At 40.7% G+C, this 18444-nt stretch overlaps 1 long non-coding RNA gene across 1 annotated transcript; it reads right to left on the reverse strand.

The window, feature by feature from the left end:
* Positions 1-5495: 5495 nt before the first annotated feature.
* Positions 5496-18053, reverse strand: LOC137104450 (uncharacterized). Its single transcript, XR_010911698.1, has 6 exons — positions 17991-18053; positions 16123-16183; positions 15830-15908; positions 14256-14401; positions 13467-13530; positions 5496-5609 (listed from the first exon to the last, which is right to left on the reverse strand). It is a non-coding gene; the product is annotated as an uncharacterized lncRNA (long non-coding RNA).
* Positions 18054-18444: the final 391 nt, after the last annotated feature.

Below are 18444 nucleotides of genomic sequence, written 5' to 3' on the forward strand. Positions count from 1 at the left end.
CATAGCTGCCAAACTCCAGTCTGTGGCTTCTGTCTCATCCACACTGACATGTTTGTTCCTCTGCCAGCTTCTCCCATCTCTGCAGAAAACATTTAGTCATTTAGCAGACGCTTTTATCCAAAACGACTTACAAGTGAGGTACAAGACAGCAAAAATGTAAGTCAAGGAGAAAACATCAAAGCAAAGTCCTATCAGATAAGTGTTCACAGTTCACAAGATGCGAGTGCAAGCTTCTTTTTTTTTAAATAGATTTAAGTGCATAGGAAGATGTGGAAGACTTCTGTTTTCAGCCGTTTTTTGAATATTGGGAAAGACCTTGCTGAGCGTGCAGAGTTTGGTAGCTCGTTCGAACCATCGTGGGATCATTGCGCTGAGAAGTTTTGCTTGGTCTCTTCGATGCTGTGCTGGGACCTCCAGACGTCGTTCATTGGCAGACCACAGCGGGCGGGAAGGATTGTAGACTTGAATGAGTGAGTTGAGGTAAGCGGGAGCTGTCCAGTTAACCCCCCTGTGAGCAAGAGACAGAGCTTTGAACCTTATGTGAGCAGCTACAAGAAGCCAGTGTAGAGATCTAAAGAGTGGTGTGATATAGGTCTTTTTTGGCTGATTAAAAATAAGGCAAGCTGCTGCATTTTGAAACATCTGCAAGAGTTTGATGGTGGATACCGGTAACCCCATCAACAAAGCGTTGCAGTAATCGAGACGAAATATGACCAGTGCCTGTACTACGGGTTGGTGCTGGTCATATCTTGTCTCGATTATCTAAAGTTCTGTTGTAGTAACTGGTGAGTTGCTGGTCTCCTCCTTGACCAAGGTCTTATTTGTCTGGTCAATCAGTTAGGAGGAGTGCTGGTGGTTCCAGATTTCTGTCATGGTAAACCTGTTCAGAAGCTCTTCGGGCATCTGCAATATTTATTTAGAGATGTTAGGGGTGATTACTGATGGGGTCTCAGGATCCAGGGGAGAAGGTGTAGCAGCAGGTTTTGCATTGTCCCAACTGTTTTGGACACAGGGTCGTACATAAAGATAATCTAAATGCTGAAGTAAATAATTAAACACTAATTATTGGTTTCTTCATTAACATGTTCTTGTCTCCTCTCGGTTGTCCTCCATCTCGTCCTCGTACCTACAGTGAAGGAGGTTTAAAGAATGGAAGTGGCTAATCTGACAATAAGGGATGTGGATATGTGAGGTTCACGTGGACATTTAAACCAAGAGATTTGTCAGGTCCTTATGTTCTTACCAAGCTTTAACAGACTTAAGGTTCAAATTTGAACTCTACTGTGAAAAACACAGTTGTCATCACATCAGCCTCAGTTCCAGACTTGATGAAGCTGAATGGGATAAAAGTGAGGATTCATATTTTCCTTGTCACCAAAGGTCTCAGTTCTCAGTCATTATGGTGTGAATCTGCTGGTTCCTGTTTGGACACCAAAGAATCAGATCTTAACTCTAATGTGGAACTTCTGTGAAATAAACAGATTTACTCAAGAAATACTCAACATAAGAAAGTTAAAGTACAGAAGTATTGCGGTACTCATTTTGCAGCTCTAGTTCTTCTGTATCCAGCTGAACTTGACATTTGTGAACCTGTGTGTGTGTGTGTGTGTGTGTGTGTGTGTGTGTTTGAGCGTGAACCTGTGTGTGTGTGTTGTAGCGTGAACCCGTGTGTGTGTTGTAGCGTGAACCCGTGTGTGTGTGTTGTAACGTGAACCCGTGTGTGTGTGTTGTAACGTGAACCCGTGTGTGTGTGTTGTAACGTGAACCCGTGTGTGTGTGTTGTAACGTGAACCCGTGTGTGTGTGTTGTAACGTGAACCCGTGTGTGTGTGTTGTAACGTGAACCCATGTATGGGTGTGTGTGTACCCGTGTGTTTGAGCGTGAAACCGTGTGTGTGAACCCATGTGTACGTTGTACATGGATCTGTCTCACACAGAGAAACGATAAGAATTGAACTGGCCTTTGATCCTTTTCGTCGCACTGTGTCGATCACTGCTCTTGCTTTTTCTTTGTTTGGCTTCGTGCCAATTATGTCCCTTTCATCATCATTTATTACATCCTGCTCCAGCAGTTTGTCCAACAGTTTGTTTAGAACAGGATCAGACACACTGTCAATGAACTTTGTCCGCACAGACCTCAGTCTTTGTCCTGCCTTGGCAAACAGACCCACTACTGGGAGACTCCCATCTCCTGGTCCAGGTTCTGGAAAACAGAGCAGAACAAGCAACACGTCTCAGAAAAGTGTAAGCAGGGCAACAAAAGGCTGCAAAAGTAATTGCTGCAAATCAAAAACAAACGGAGCAGCATTTGACAACTAATTAGGTTAATTGGCAACAGGTCAGAAACCTGACTGGGTATAAAAAGGAGCATTTCAGAGAGGCAGAGCCTCTCGATTGTAAGGATGGGCAGAGGTTCACCAATCTGTGACAATCTCTGTGCACAAAGGACAAGGCCCAAGGTCAAAACTGGATGTGCGTGATCTACAAGCCCTCAGGCAGCACTGCATTAAAAATGAGCATGATTCTCTACTACAGGGGTAGAGGGCTCAGGAACACATCCAGAAATCACTGTCTGTGAAGTTCACTGTTCATACCACAAATGACCTGCGGACTAAAGAGTAGAGGGACCACCCAGCATGTTATCAGTGGACAGTTCAAAAGCCTGCATCTCTGATGGTATGGGGGAGCATTAGTGCCTATGGTGTGGGCAGTTTACACATCTGGAAAGATACCATCAATGCTGAAAAGGACAGAGGTTTTAGAGCAACATATGCTCTCATCCAGACATCTCTTTCAGGGAAGACTTTGAATATTTCAGCAAGACAATGCTAAACCACATACTGCATCACCACAACAGCATGGCTTCACAAGAGAAGAGTCCGGCTGCTGAACTGGTCTGCCTGCAGTCCAGACCTTTCACCAATAGAAAACATTTGTTGCATCATAAAACAAGAAATGCAGCAACAAAAGCCTAGCCTGTTAGCAGAATCCTGCATCAGATAATTGGGACAACAATCTCTAAAATGTCTCCTCACTTCCCAGACATTTACAGATAGTTGTTAAATGAATAGGGGATGCTACACAATGGTAAACATCACCCTGTTCCAACTTTTGAGATGTGTTATGGTAAATAGTCTGCACTTATATAGCGCTTTTCTACCTATTGGCACTTCACACTCATACCGATGGGGGAGCTGGCCAATGCTCACCGGGAGCAACTACGTTGGGGTTGAGTCTCTTGCTCAAGGACACTTCAACATTTGACCAGAGGTGCCGGGGATCGAATTAACAACTGCGAGATTGGTGGACGACTACTCTACCTTTACATTTACATTTAGTCATTTAGCAGACACTTTTATCCAAAGCAACTTACAAGTGAGGTACAGGGCAGCAAAAATCTAAGTCAAGGAGAAAACAACAAAGTAAAGTCCTATCTAAGTCCTTCCCGCACAACAGTCACCCCATGCTGCCATCAAATTATGAAATGGTAAAATGTCTGTTTCAACATCTGATATGTTATGTTCTATTTTGAGTAAATATGGTTGATGAGATTTGCAAATTATTGCATTCTGTTTTTATTTAAGTTTTACACATTGTCCCAATTTCTTTGGAAATAGGGTTGTAAATAAAGTTAAATTGAACTGTAACATCCAATAGTTTTGACCAAACCCACTCTACACTTTTAAGTATGTCTCGATTCATTTCACATCAGATTTTATGATAAGCAACACTACAGCTGACAGGTGAACATTGTTCTGATGTTCAGTTTTATGGTAGAAGGCAGGTTTTCTCCAGGAACTTGATGGCACCTTGTCCTTTTTGCTCTATAAATAACTTATTTTCATCTCACCATTACAATTGACACAGGTGATTCTGAAGGTAATTAGTTAGTCCTTGTTATTTTTTTCTCACTTGCATGTTGTAACCTGAACTGAATACATCAGTCTGGAGAAATTACATTTTTTGTGTTTTCATTTCAGGCTGTGAAACAACAAAATTTGATTGTTTTGAAAAAGGGAGATTATTTTCTAAATTGCATGTAAATGCAATGGGTGAAGTCTTTACATGGCAGATGCACATCACGTCTCCACACTTCTGACTTATTTTGGTCTTTGATCACCAAAGTCACTTTCTCTGTTTTCTTATTCAGAATAGCCTCAAATGTTGGGTGGAAGTTTGGTCCATACTTTTGGCGAAATCGCTCTCGCTAAAAACCAGTAGAAACACATCATCCTTAAAGCTGCTGTGAAATGTTTATATAATACTTTACAATAACTGTAAGTCAGTTTTTTTACATTTTACCACAACTGTATAAATGATCAGTTTCTTTAGAAGTGTGTGATACTTGACCCACCTCAGGCTGTATCTTTAAGTCTTTAGGTTCACAGTGGACAGAATATGTCTTAGAATATCATTACTTCAGATGGCATAACTAAGATTTTTCTTTTAACTCACATAAAACCCAAATATATATAACAGCCTTCTTCCAACTGAGGAACATTGCCAAAATTAGGAGCATCCTCTCTCATAGTCATGCTGAAAAACTGAAAAATGTTTCATGTGATGTGCCTTGATATTTAATATAAACAACGTTTGTATTATAATGTGGTTGTGTAAATTAGGTATAAAGCACCTTGGTTAAAGAAGTTGAATACATATATAATATTATAGCCAGTTATTTGTAGTTGTAGGCAGTTATTTCCCCAAATCAGGACTGATGCTGACAAACAGAGGTGGATGTGACAGATAACTTTACCTCCTTCAGAGTGATGTTCTCCTGCAGCAGAAATAGATCGAGTATTCGTAATTCTTTAGCCAGATGTCGAAGAAACAGCAGAACTTGACCTTGTATCAGACGTTTGATGTTCAGAAACCTTTCCATGTTGTCCCAGACCAAGCCAAATGCAGAGAGATGAGGCACCTTTACAACCACATGAGTTTCTGTGATATCCAGCGTCTCCAAAAAGCTTGTTCCATCATACGTGATGTGGACAACAGATAGCAGGCCATCAGAACACAGCACTGTAAAAATCACATAGCAGTTAGCACTTATGTCTGCTAACAGTTCCCTCCCTACCAAATGCATTTCTAACCACTTCAAATGGTTCAAATAAATCTCTTGGGATTAACTCTACATCAGTTCAAGTTCACATCATTTATGTGTTAGATCTGACTTGATTCTTTGTCCTGTTGCATGTTACGTGTCTACATGTTACAGTTGTCTCTTTATGTAGGCAGTCCCAGATGGTTCCCATAGAAATACTGAGGGGAGTGGCTGTGCTATTCAGTTCAATTCAACTCTACTCTATTTATGTAGCACCAATTCACAACAAAGTCATCAAGGCACTTCAAGAGCTCAAGTTATGAGGAAGAATTCACTCCAGGAGGAAGGACAAAACTCTTACGAACAGAAACAAAAACTGACTGCTGTAAATTAGATATTGTGGTTAGTGGGACCCAGACAATAAGGCAGGACAGACAAGGCAGTGGTAGCCAGTAAAGGTCATTTATTGAGGGAATATTGGTGAGAAAAAGGTGGATGCTGTCGCAGGGAGAAAAGGTGAGGACTGCAGAGGGAAGCCAGGAGGTAATGGACTACGATGTGGAGATCTAGGAAGGAAGACAGAAAGCGAGTAAGGTGTCTTGACATAAATACAGAATATTAAGGAAATGTTTGCTCACGTTAGAACGGAGCATAATCTGCAGAAAGTCAAGGCAGGAGAACACTAGTTAAGGGCACAAAGTAAAATAATACCAAACACAGGAAAACAAACTTCTGTCTTGTTTTATTTTTTTCAAATCAATAATCCACTATGCGGCAGAGAACAAAGGCTGTAAAGCAGAGGAACTCAGGGAAATCTGGGACTCCAGAGCCAGGCACAGAGTAACAATTTCTCAGGGGAGACTCAGAAGGACTAAAACTCTCAGAAGACAGGGAGATGTTCTGGCAAAGAAGAGCAGGTGAGCGGGGCATATATAGAGGAGGCAACAGGTGAGGTGAGTTGTGACTGATTAGGTAGAGCAGCAGGGAGGGAGAGAGCGCGAACACAGACTGGAGAAACAGAGGTGGTCACCAGGGCAACACAGATCAAAGTCACCGCTATGACATTAGAACAGCTAGTGAGAAAATCAAGCGGCAGAGTAGGCCAGAGAACAAAAGCTAAATATGTCCAGGACTGAAATCATTACACATTGTATTCCATTGGTTTTATATTCTTTTAACATAGCACCAATTGTTGGAGCTGTCAGGACTTTCCAAATATTTGCAGTAAAATCTTAACAGGAACTGTGATTTTATTTATGTTATTTCATTTAATAACTTTTTATTGTTATTTTAGTTTTTTACTGTGTTTGTTTGTGTGTTTAATTAAGAATTAAACCTTCAAGGTCTGTCGTATGGCTATTGTCCATCACATGTTTGGTGGTGTTTGCGTCGGGGGGACAAACCATAATCTCACTTAGGGCACCAAAATGGCTAGAGTTGGCTCTGGGTTTGATTACAGCTACCTTATAGGCCAGTGGTACATACCCTGTTTCTAAAGATAGATTGATGATATCTAATACGAACGTATCTATTAAGGGTAAAGCTTCCTTGAGCAGTCTAGTTGGAATAGGGTCTAGCAGACAGGTTGTTGGTTTAGATGAGGTAATAACTGAAATTAGCGCAGAGAGATCTACAGCGCTGCTGTACGTGAAGATCTATCTGTAATATTTGGGGGGAGGATCTGGTGAATTCTTTCTCTAATAGCTACAATTTTATTCCTAAAGAAAGTCATGAAGTCATTGCTGCTCAGAGTTAAGGTAATAGTAGGCACAACAGAACTATGGCTCTTAGTCAGCCTGGCTACAGTGCTGAACAGAAACCGGGGTTGTTCTTGTTTTCTTCTATTAATATTATGCTGTTCTGGCATCAATGAGCTTATTTGTACATTTTTAAACTATTTTAAATGAGATTCTTGTAAATTTCTAGAATGCCACTTCCTTTCTAACTTCTTCCAACACTGCATCGCTCTCATTTCATCAACTCTGACTGAGAAAGATGTATCCACCCTCCTCTATAACCATCCGACCATCTGCTCTATGGATCGGATCCCTTCCACTCTCTTTCAAGTAGTTGCACTAATACCAGCTATTACACAAATCATCAACACATCTCTCACAGCAGGCACTTTTCCAACCTCATTCAAGCAGGCCCAGATTAGCCCACTGCTCAAGAAGCCTTCACTTGACCACTCCTTTGTGGAGAATTACAGACCTGTCCCCCTTCTTCCATTTCTGGCCAAAACACTGGAACGGGCAGTCTTCAATCAACTCTCAGACTTCCTTTCCAAGAACAACTTCCTTGATGTCAACCAGTCTGGCTTCAAGAGGCGTCACTCCACAGAAACGGCACTCCTGACTGTGGAATCTCTCCAAGCTGCAAAAGCCACGGGTCAGTCTTCTGTCTTAATCCTACTTGATCTATCTGCGGCCTTTGACACTGAAGCATCAGATCATCTTGTCCATACTCTGTGACTTGGGCATCTCTGGAACAGCTCTAGACTGGCTTTGTTCTAACCTATTGGGACGAAACTTCAAGGTATCCTGGCAGGGGTATGTTTCTCACTCTCATAGCCTCTCTACCGGTGTGCAGCAGGGATCAGTTCTTGGTCCTCTTCTTTTTTCTGTCTATACTACATCCCTGGGTTCCATCATTCATACATGGTCTTTCCTATCACTGCTATGCTGATGACACACACCTCTTCCTGTCCTTTCCACCAGACAACTCCACTGTTTCACTATGCATCTCGGCTTGGATGGGAGAGAGACATCTTTAGCTCAACCTCTCCAAGACTGAAGTCCTTGTCTTCCCAGCCAGACCTTTGACACAACACAACATCAGAATCAGCATTGGATCTACAGTGATTGTCCGCATTAAGTTGGTCTGAAATCCGGGGGTCATCTGCGTCACTTCCTGTTTCTGCACGCTCTTGGGTTTCTACCGGACTGTTTACTGATTAATTGTAGCTGTTATTTTTACTTAAATAAGTGATTTCTTCACACAAGAATTAATACTTAGTCGTAACATACGCTTGTATTACACAAGCACCTGCTTTTGCAAAACATAACCAGCTAAAGTTTACAAATTCCAGATTTCACTTATATTAGCTTCGTTAGCTTAGCAGTTATCCATTAGCAATGGCTTCTCTGTCTCCCTCCGTTTCTCCTTCTCTCACTTGCTTGGTGTGTCTCATGTTCAGTTTTTCCTCTGCCTCCTTTAGTGATAATGGTTTATGTAATAAGTGTAAGGTTTTTGCAGCTTTGGAGGCGAGGCTCACGGAATTGGAAGCGCGGCTCCGCACCATGGAAAACAACTCAGCTAGTCAGGCCCCAGTAGCTGGTGCGGGCCGACCTAGCGTAGCCCCTGCTAGCTGTCCCCCAGCAGTTCCCGAGCAGCCGGGAAGCCACTCTGGCTGGGTGACGGTTCGTAAGAGCTAATGCTAAACAGACGCCCGAGGTTCACCACCAGTCGGTTCACGTTTCTAATCGATTTTCCCCACTCAGCGACACACCCGCTGAGAAACCAACTCTGGTAATTGGCAGCTCCATAGTCAGAAACGTGAAGTTAGAGACTCCAGCGGCCGTAGTCAAATGCCTTCCTGGGGCCAGAGGGGGCGACGTTGAATCATATTTGAAACTCCTGCATCCATCCTACTTTAGATGGTGCAGCTTTCTTATCCAGAAAAATGGCTGGTTTTATTAGACAACCAAAAGAATGACAATCCAGAGTTGAGCCTAGGATGCAGAGATCCAGTCCTAAAAGCCTCTCTGCAGTATCCTTACAACCGTCACCCCCCCACAACTCCCACATACCTATAGAGACTGTGTCTGTTCCCCGACCTAAATTACATAAAGTAACTATGACAACAAGAGGAGTTAATCATAATAACCTAATAAAAGTTAAGACTACTCCTCTTACAGAAAAAAAACCCCAAAACTATTAAATGTGGATTATTAAATATCAGATCTCTCTCTACTAAATCTCTGTTAGTAAATGACTTAATAAGTGATCATCAATTCGATTTATTTTGTCTCACTGAAACTTGGTTGAAGCAGGAAGAATATGTCAGTTTAAATGAGTCAACCCCCCCAGGTCATATTAATTATCATGTTCCTAGAAGCAAAGCCCGAAGTGGAGGAGTTGCAGCAATCTTCCATTCTGGCTTATCAATAAACCCTAGACCTAAACATAGTTATAACTCATTTGAGAGCCTTACTCTTAGCCTTTCACACCCAAACTGGAAAACTCAAAAACCACTATTATTTGTTATCGTGTACCGTCCTCCAGTCCCTCATTCAGAGTTTGATTGAATTTTCTGATTTTCTATCTGATTTAGTGCTTATTACAGATAAAGTCATTATAGTGGGTGACTTTAACATTCATGTAGATGCTGACAGTAACTGCCTGAGCACTGCGTTTAATTCATTATTAGATTCAATTGGTTTTTCCCAAAATGTAAATAAACCCACTCACTGTTTTAGTCACACGTTAGACCTTGTACTTACATATGGAATTGAAGCAGATAAGTTAATATTTCCTCACAACTCTCTTCTGTCTGACCATTTTTTAATAACATTTGAATTTACAATAACGGACTATATAGCAATTAGGAAAAAATTCCACTGTAGCAGATGCTTAAGTGAAAAAGCTGTAAAACAAATTTAAAGAAATTATTTCTTCATCATTTGCTTCACCATATGTTAATACAAGTAGTCTGGAAAGTAGTCTCCTTAATGTTACTCCTACACAAGTAGATTATCTTGTTGACAATTCTGCAGCCTCACTACGTACAATACTCGATAGTGTTGCCCCTCTGAAAAAGAAGGCAGTAAACCAGAAGAGGCATCTCCATGGTATAGTTCACAAACACGCAACTTAAAACAGGAAACACAAAAGTTAGAAAGGAGGTGGCGTTCCAGAAATTTAGAAGAATCTCATTTAGCCTGGAAAAATAGTTTAAAAATGTACAAAAAAGCTCTCAGTGATGCCAGAACAGCATATTATTCATCATTAATAGAAGAAAACAAGAACAACTCCCGGTTTCTGTTCAGCACTGTAGCCAGGCTGACTAAGAGCCATAGTTCTGTTGAGCCTACTATTCCCTTAACTTTGAGCAGCAATGACTTCATGACTTTCTTTAGGAATAAAATTGTAGCTATTAGAGAACGAATTCACCAGATCCTCCCCCCAAATATTACAGATAGATCTTCATGTACAGCAGTGCTAAAATCATCGATAAGGCCCCAATCCCTGTTAGACTGCTTTTTACCCATAGATCTCTCTGAGCTAACTTCAATTATTACCTCATGTAAACCAACAACCTGTCTGCTAGACCCTATTCCAACTAGACTGCTCAAGGAAGCTTTACCCTTAATAGATACATTCATATTAGATATCATCAATCTATCTTTAGAAACAGGCTATGTACCACAGGCCTATAAGGTAGCTGTAATTAAACCACTACTTAAAAAACCCTGTCTTGACCCAGGTGTTTTAGCTAATTACAGACCAATATCTAATCTCCCCTTTATTTCTAAAATATTGGAAAAAGTAGATGCAAAATAATTATGTGATCACCTTCATAGGAATAATTTGTATGAAGACTTTCAGTCAGGATTTAGAGTTCATCATAGTACAGAAACAGCACTGTTAAAAGTCACCAACAATCTTCTCATGGCCTCACATAATGGACTCATCTCTATGCTTGTTCTGTTAGATCTTAGTGCTGCATTTGATACCACTGATCATAACATTTTATTACAGAGACTGGAACATGAAATTGGGATTAAAGGAACTGCACTAGGTTGGTTTAAATCCTATCTGTCTGATAGATTTCATGATCTCATTTGTTCATGTTAATGATGAATCCTCCATGCACACAAATGTTAGCTATGGAGTTCCACAAGGCTCTGTGTTAGGACCAATACTTTTTACTTTATATATGTCTCCTTTAGGCAACATAATTAGAAAACACTCCATAAATTTCCACTGTCATGCTGATGATACCCAGCTATATTTATCTATGGAACCAGAGGAAAATAATCAGTTAATAAAGCTTCAAGCATGCCTACAAGACATAAAGGCCTGGATGTCCCACAATTTTTTACTTTTAAACTCAGACAAAACTGAAGTCATAGTATCTGGGCCCAAAAATCTCAGAGATATGATGTCCAACCATATTGTTACACTAGATGGCATAAGTCTGGCCTCCAGTACTACTGCAAGGAACCTTGGAGTTATTTTTGATCAGGATCTGTCCTTTAACTCACATATAAAACAAATCTCTAGAACAGCCTTCTTCCACCTACAGAACATTGCCAAAATTAGGAGCATCCTGTCTCCAAGTGATGCCAAAAAACTGGTCCATGCATTTGTTACTTCTAGGTTGGACTACTGTAATTCCCTTCTTTCAGGATGCCCCAGTAACCCCCTAAAGAGCCTGCAATTAATCCAAAATGCTGCAGCAAGAGTGCTGACTGGAACTAGCAAGAGAGATCATATTTCACCTTCACTAGCTTCTCTCCATTGGCTTCCCATTAAATTTAGAATAGAATTTAAAACCCTACTTCTTACATATAAAGCTCTGAATGGTCAGGCTCCATCATATATAGAAGACCTCATAGCACCATATCATCCCAGTAGACCACTTCGCTCTCAGAATGCAGGCCTACTTGTGGTTCCCAGAATTTCCAAAGGTAGAATGGGAGGCAGAGCCTTTAGCTATCAAGCTCCTCTCTTGTGGAACCAGCTCCCAGTTCAGATTCGGGAAGCAGACACCCTCTCTACTTTTAAGTCTAGGCTTAAAACCTTCCTCTTTAATAAAGCATATAGTTAGTTATAGTTATGCTGCCATAGGCTTAGACTGCTGGGGGACCCACCCCCCAATGCACTGAGCTCCTTACCTCCTCTTGACCATCTCTCCTCTCCTCTCACCCCGCAATTGTCACCACTGTATGTCATTCACTCTGTGTGTTCTCTCTCGTAGTTGTCTTTGTCCTCCTCTGTCCCCCTCTCTCTGTCCCTTTCTGCAGGTGTCCCCCGGCTTTGAAGCTGTGTGTCTACCAGCGTGCAGCTACTGGTCCTACCAATCTGCCCGATGTTTTGTTGTTGCTCTGTTCTTTTCTCTCTCCCCTTTCCACTCACCCTAACCGGTCGAGGCAGATGGCCGTCCACCCTGAACCTGGTTCTGCTGGAGGTTTCTTCCATTAAAGGGAGTTTTTCCTCTCCACTGTTGCCTATGGCTTTCTCCAGGGGGAATTGTTGGGTTCTCTTTATATATCTTTATAATCTTGACTTTATTCTGTAAAGTGCCCTGAGATGACTTTGTTGTGAATTGGCGCTATATAAATAAAGTTGAATTGAAAAAAAATGAATTTTCCCAGTCTGTTGAGGCCAATGCAGTCTGTTTTGCTGCTATCTGCTGGGGCTGCAGCATCAGAGCCAGTGACACACTAATAAACGGAATAATCTGATTAGGAAAGCTGGTTCTGTCCCGAGGACCACTGTGGAAACTCTGGACTTGGTGTTGGAGAGGAGGATGCTGTCACGTTTAGGTTAAGGGAGGACCCAAGTGAAGAGACTGTAAGAGGGATTGCAAATAACGAGGGGCTTTATTGACAGATGTAAATAAATAGTTTACAGAAGTCGCTCCTAACAGGATGATACTAGGAACCGGCTACAGAACAAAGAAAACTCAGACTAACCAAAGGGACCAGAACATGAGGCGGATTAACTTAACAGATAGTAAGAAGGTAACTTAGGACAACATGCTAAGGAAACAAATAAGACTTGGATAAACATAAAAATCTAATAACAGGTAAGTACACGGAGGGGGACTAAGGAAAACTGATAAACAGAGGGAAACCAGATAAATAAAAGGCACAGACAAACAAAAATCACTACACAGGAAAACAACGAGGAAGTCTTAGGAAACTAACAAACAGATAAACTACATTAACAAGACTCGGAAAAACAAAACATCAAGCAGGCACATAACCAAAACTCAGACCAAAGGGAAAAGCTGCACAGGGTCCCAAAAACAAAAGTCCAGTAGATACAAGAGTCCCGAACGCAAGAGTCCATGAAATACACTAACAGCTTTTACCTAGAGTCCAGAGCCTGAGGGGTTGGTGAGGGTAATAATGATGACAATGACAGCGGTGACCACGACGAAGACAGTAACCACATTGGCAGAGACCACATTAACAATGACGAGGATCTGGCAGGGGAGTGAAGGGAAGACTGAACTTAAATAGAGGGTGGAACAGGTGCAAACAATGAGGGACAACGAGGGCAAAGCTGGGGAAAAGAACCAAGGACAGGAAGTAAGGAGAAGGGGCCACAAAATAAAAGTCCAGGTACAGGAAGTGCAACAAGACCCTGACAGAGGCAGCATAAACTGATAAACATCATGGAGAACAGCTCACATTCTTTCCACGAGCTCCTGATTTAACAGCAGAGCAGCTTCAGGAAGAGGATTCTTCGAATCCGCTGTGACAAAGAACAGTACAGGAGGTGATATATGTTACAATAATTCTAACATACAGCCACTGTTTATCTATATACACAAGTACAAACAGTATACACCACTAAGGCATTTCAATGGACAATACAGGAACATATCTCTGTATTTTAGGACTGCTCACCTCACTAAACTGCACAATGTACAGTGTATTAATAGTTTTTTTAATTTTATAGCCTCACTGATATCTTGTAATAATTAACATCACAAAAATTTCCGTCTGGGGATTAATAAAGTTATTTATATTTCTACAATAGTAAATAAAAAAAGTAATTTTAGTCAAAGTGAAACTGATAAACCAGAAGTACAGTTATGTTGTCAACCCATTTTTTACCCATTCACTGATAGAAAACATAACCCAGCCAGTTGGAGCTTATGGAAGGATTTGTAGTGGAGGCTGAAAAGAAGAGACTTCCAATATTCAATACGGTAGCTGACAAGGCTGTGAATAAGGATAGACGCAGTATGGGGTGGGAGAGAGGGGCTTGGAGCCTGACTGTGATAACATTATCAGCTCAGCTAATGGGTCTGCTGGGTCCTACAGTCCTTCTTACCTTCCACAGTGTTTGTGTTTTAACTTCCACACACTTATAACACAGCAGTGGAATTAGATTTCTCAGGAACTTGCTGTCAGATTATTTAGTTTGAATGCCATAGTTTTTTATATTATTAAGAAGCACCATAGTTCACTTACCATAATGTGTCAAGGTTCACAGTTTGTCTTCCTGAGTTGTCTAACATCAGTCCAGCAGCAACAGCCGAGTATTGACAAAATGGACAGAGTCAATGCTGTACCAGGTACCACCATGAGGAAACTGTGTCCTATTCAGTTCTTCATGGCTGTAAGAAAAAAGACAAAGGAGCCCACATATATATTATATTCTACTTAGTACTATCTGCATTTGTCCACTGTGGGCATGTGATCATCTAATCTGTGTGTAATGATTTGTTTTCAGTCACCAACTTTTGCTAAAGAAAAGTTAGAGCTTGAGGCTGCAACACACTAAAAAATGAGGGACAGATGCAATATATTCCCTTAACACTGTTCTGGAAGATTGCAAAATCAGCCGTCTAATTGGTAACAAGTGAGGGGCTGAGGATGTGGACGTTGGACACTTGACGGATCAAATTTGCACTGTGCTACTGGCTACAAATTAACATATCACAATATGACAAATGACTGAAATTTCTCAGCCAGCCTGAGGCCACTGTGTCCTGACAGAAGTTGCAGTAACTGGTCTGATGATTACAAGGAAACAAAAAAGCTGTTTTAGTTCTTCAGAAGTGATTAAGTGATTCCACAGAAGTTCATAGGGGTAAATGAGCTTCTCATTTACAACCGAACAGTATTTCATCTGGTCTTTCAGCACGTGAATGTTGTCGACTCAGTTTGGCTGGTGTTTTCTGGAGCGTCTCAATGTGAAGCTGCACCTTAAAGTCTGAACTTTGTTGTGAAATAAAACCAGACCAACTAAATTCAAACCTGGTTCTTCAGTCCTCCTTCACGGTTCACAAAGGTCAGGACATTTACAGAATCACACAGGCCAGTCAGAATCCTTCAGACTAGCAGTCAGTGCCAGGGCTGTATTAAGAATTACACTTGCTTTCCACATACTAAAATGATGGATCTCACGTTCTCATTCTGCATTGCTGATGCTGTGTGTTATGATTTTTACTTAATCTAATTAAACTAACTCCTGCTTAATGTTACGGCACCATGCAGGGTGCTGGTCATTTTAAGTTTAAAATTAAAATTAGATGTTTGAATGACTATATTAAAAAGAAATAAAATAAAAAATACTTGTGTTACATCCATCCATTAACAGTTTAACACGAGAAACAGTTGATCACAGGGCTGACACATACAGACATACAGAAACACACAACCATTTAATATTGTATGTTTCTTACTCATATGTATGATTTTTAATTATCATGTAATTTACGTAAGCTTGGATTTGACAGTAAAAACAGTCCAGTGAGAGAAAAAAAGTTTCGAATTCTGTATAACAGACACGGAGCCATCTCACCATCAGTATCACTGTGGGCTTAGTAGAATTTTAAAACTTGGCAAACACCTTAATTAAGCCTGTGCTGTATGTCACCTTTGTTTCAATGCTGCATTGATCAATCAATTACTTTTTCTGCTTCTAAAAGATCAAAGGCAGTCAGTTTCTATACCAGCTCACATTGGATCAGAGACCATGTGCAACCTTTACAGGTGACAATTCTATCACAGGAGAGACAGAGATAAACACTCATACTCACTAATTAGCAATATGTAGTTTCCAATCCATCTGACCTGAAGATCTTTGCATCTCCAAGCACCTGAAGACCAATACAGACACTGGGAGAACATGCAAACTCATTAGACACCTCTGTAAAATGTCATTTTGGGTGTATTAATCTTAATTGTATATTTTAAATAGAGAGTATTTAGAGTTACTTTGATGTTGCATGCATCAGTATTTCTTATCCCCACTTGTGAAAATTTAGTCATGTACACTTAGGAGGGTCCACAGTCTCTCACAGAGAAGATACATATAGATATTCATACTCACGTATAAACTATATGTAGCCTCCCGATTACCTGGCCTGCATGTCTTTGCACCATGGGAACAGCTGGAGAAAAACAGGAAGAACATGCAAACTCATAAGTCACCTTTGTAAAATGCTGTCTGACTTTTTGCTGATATATTTGAATTTGTGTGTGCTCCTTTAATTCCTGTTGTCTAATGTGTATAAAAAAAAGCATATCAATACAATATCAAACTATATATTTGCACTACAGATATTTCTGTTCAGTATAGATACCGTACCAACACTAACAGTTCAATCATGTCTTAACCATCATTTCTTGGTCAGTCTGAATTTGTGGACACAGCATTTACATAGATCATACCTGCTTGTAAAATCTTAACTGTAACAAATGAACCTTCTACAGGTGGAACAGAGGACCCTCTCCAATAAATAACAACAATGACTGGAACACAATAGTGAACTGAGGATTTATCTTAAGTCACATTAGAACTGTGTTTCATACCATCAGTAAAAATTATAGGAGGTAGAGGACGACCTACAAATATTTGTTTGCTAAATTCCCTTTATTTAATAATTGACAGTAAAGAAATATGAAGTTGACATCACACAGTGTGAACTGTTAGGGGACACATGACTTTGAGTGAGAGCATTGCCACAGTAGGTCAGGGCTGCTGCCATATCGGGCCAGTAGAGGACTGCCAGCTTGGGAATTAGCAGATGTTGCACTGAGCCACGAGAAAACTGTTTATGTCATTATCAGTATTAGTTTTTTCCAAACACCATTGCTCACTACTGATTCCTCCAGCTAGGAGCACTTTTCTTACCATTCATCTCTTCCCATTTCCACCACATTTGAGGGATTTAAACAACTTTTTAGCAAAACTTTGCAGGTGACCTATTGTAACCACTGTGCAGGCAATGGGAAGCAGACCACACTGATCACAAGATGGTGCTGCTTCACCAACAGTGAACATGGTGTGAAGTCATATTACATTCACTGTATTCAGGTAGGAAATGAGGTGGCAGAAAGAGAGGTTTGATCTAAAACAGAAGGTCACCAGGTGGAGTCAGCACAGAAACACTGCAGCTCACCTTTTCAGTCTCCTACCACTAGGTTTGTCCACCAGCTCATATCACTGTACCACACTGCCATAAAACTGAACATCTACATTGTGTTGCAGGTCCTGGGTGGGAAAACCAGCAGCTAGAGATAAATGTCCAGTTTAACAGGAGAAATGACAGGAGAAACACTTGTCAGAGAGGTCACTGTTAGCATAATCTATTGACATCAACTTCCACATTCAAACCCAACATTTAAATAAACTTAACCACAACATATTCAGGTTCTCTCAAGTTCAACCACACTTGAGCGACTGGAGGAATCATCACCGGTACCAGCAAAAATACTGCTCTTTAAGCTCATGTATTATAACACAGGGATATGTCCACATGTACAGCCTAAAACTTGTACAATGTAAAACATAACATTTGAGTCATTTTTTACTGATATATCAGCCTTCACTAAGTGCTGCATTTTCTACACATATGTAAGCACGTTTTCAACAAGTTTCACTGAGGAATATTATAGGAGCTAACCTCACTGTGACTAAACCCATCAACAAACATACAAAACACAAATAAAACGCAGAGCAGTAACATGGGAGCCTCTGTTTCACAGGGGAGAGTGGAAAACCTGTCACTACTCACGACAGTACGTAGACATTTGCTTGACCTCGGCTCACTCTACGAGCTACACTTTAAAGTTTGTTCCACTGCAAAACACTGCTTTTACAACTATATTGCAACTGTGCCCTGCTCTCAAAATCATCTTTACCCCGATTATAAATTGGTTTTTATGACGTTTGGTGGAGCTACACATCAAACTAACCTGTTTAACACGAGAAATGGCCAGAGAAACACTTGTCATCGTGGTCACTCTCAGCAGAATGACGTGAAGCTGGTAACAAATGTTCATTTACTGCCCCCTACTGGCCTGGTCAGGATCGCATCTCAAACTGCTTATCATGGGAAAAGCTATACTAATCCAAATGTTTCTAATACATTTTACATAAGTACCCAGCAGATACAGAGACTAAACTGTGACTTCATTCTGTGTGGCTCACAATTGTTCTCTAAGTTCACTCTGAAAGAAAGGGAGGTTTTAGGACAGGAGAGGTGGAATCATTACATTGTGTTGTCATATTGAGAGAAAACAACCTCTGATTAATTTATTCCCAATTGTTTGATATTATTAATATGGACACTAACAGGTTTTTACATGTATTCAGAAGTCACATGCTTCTGAAAACACTTGTATCAGTGGACTTTCTTTTATTCTCCTC

Source organism: Channa argus, chromosome 19, assembly GCF_033026475.1.
Source record: "Channa argus isolate prfri chromosome 19, Channa argus male v1.0, whole genome shotgun sequence".
Lineage (NCBI taxonomy): Eukaryota > Metazoa > Chordata > Actinopteri > Anabantiformes > Channidae > Channa > Channa argus.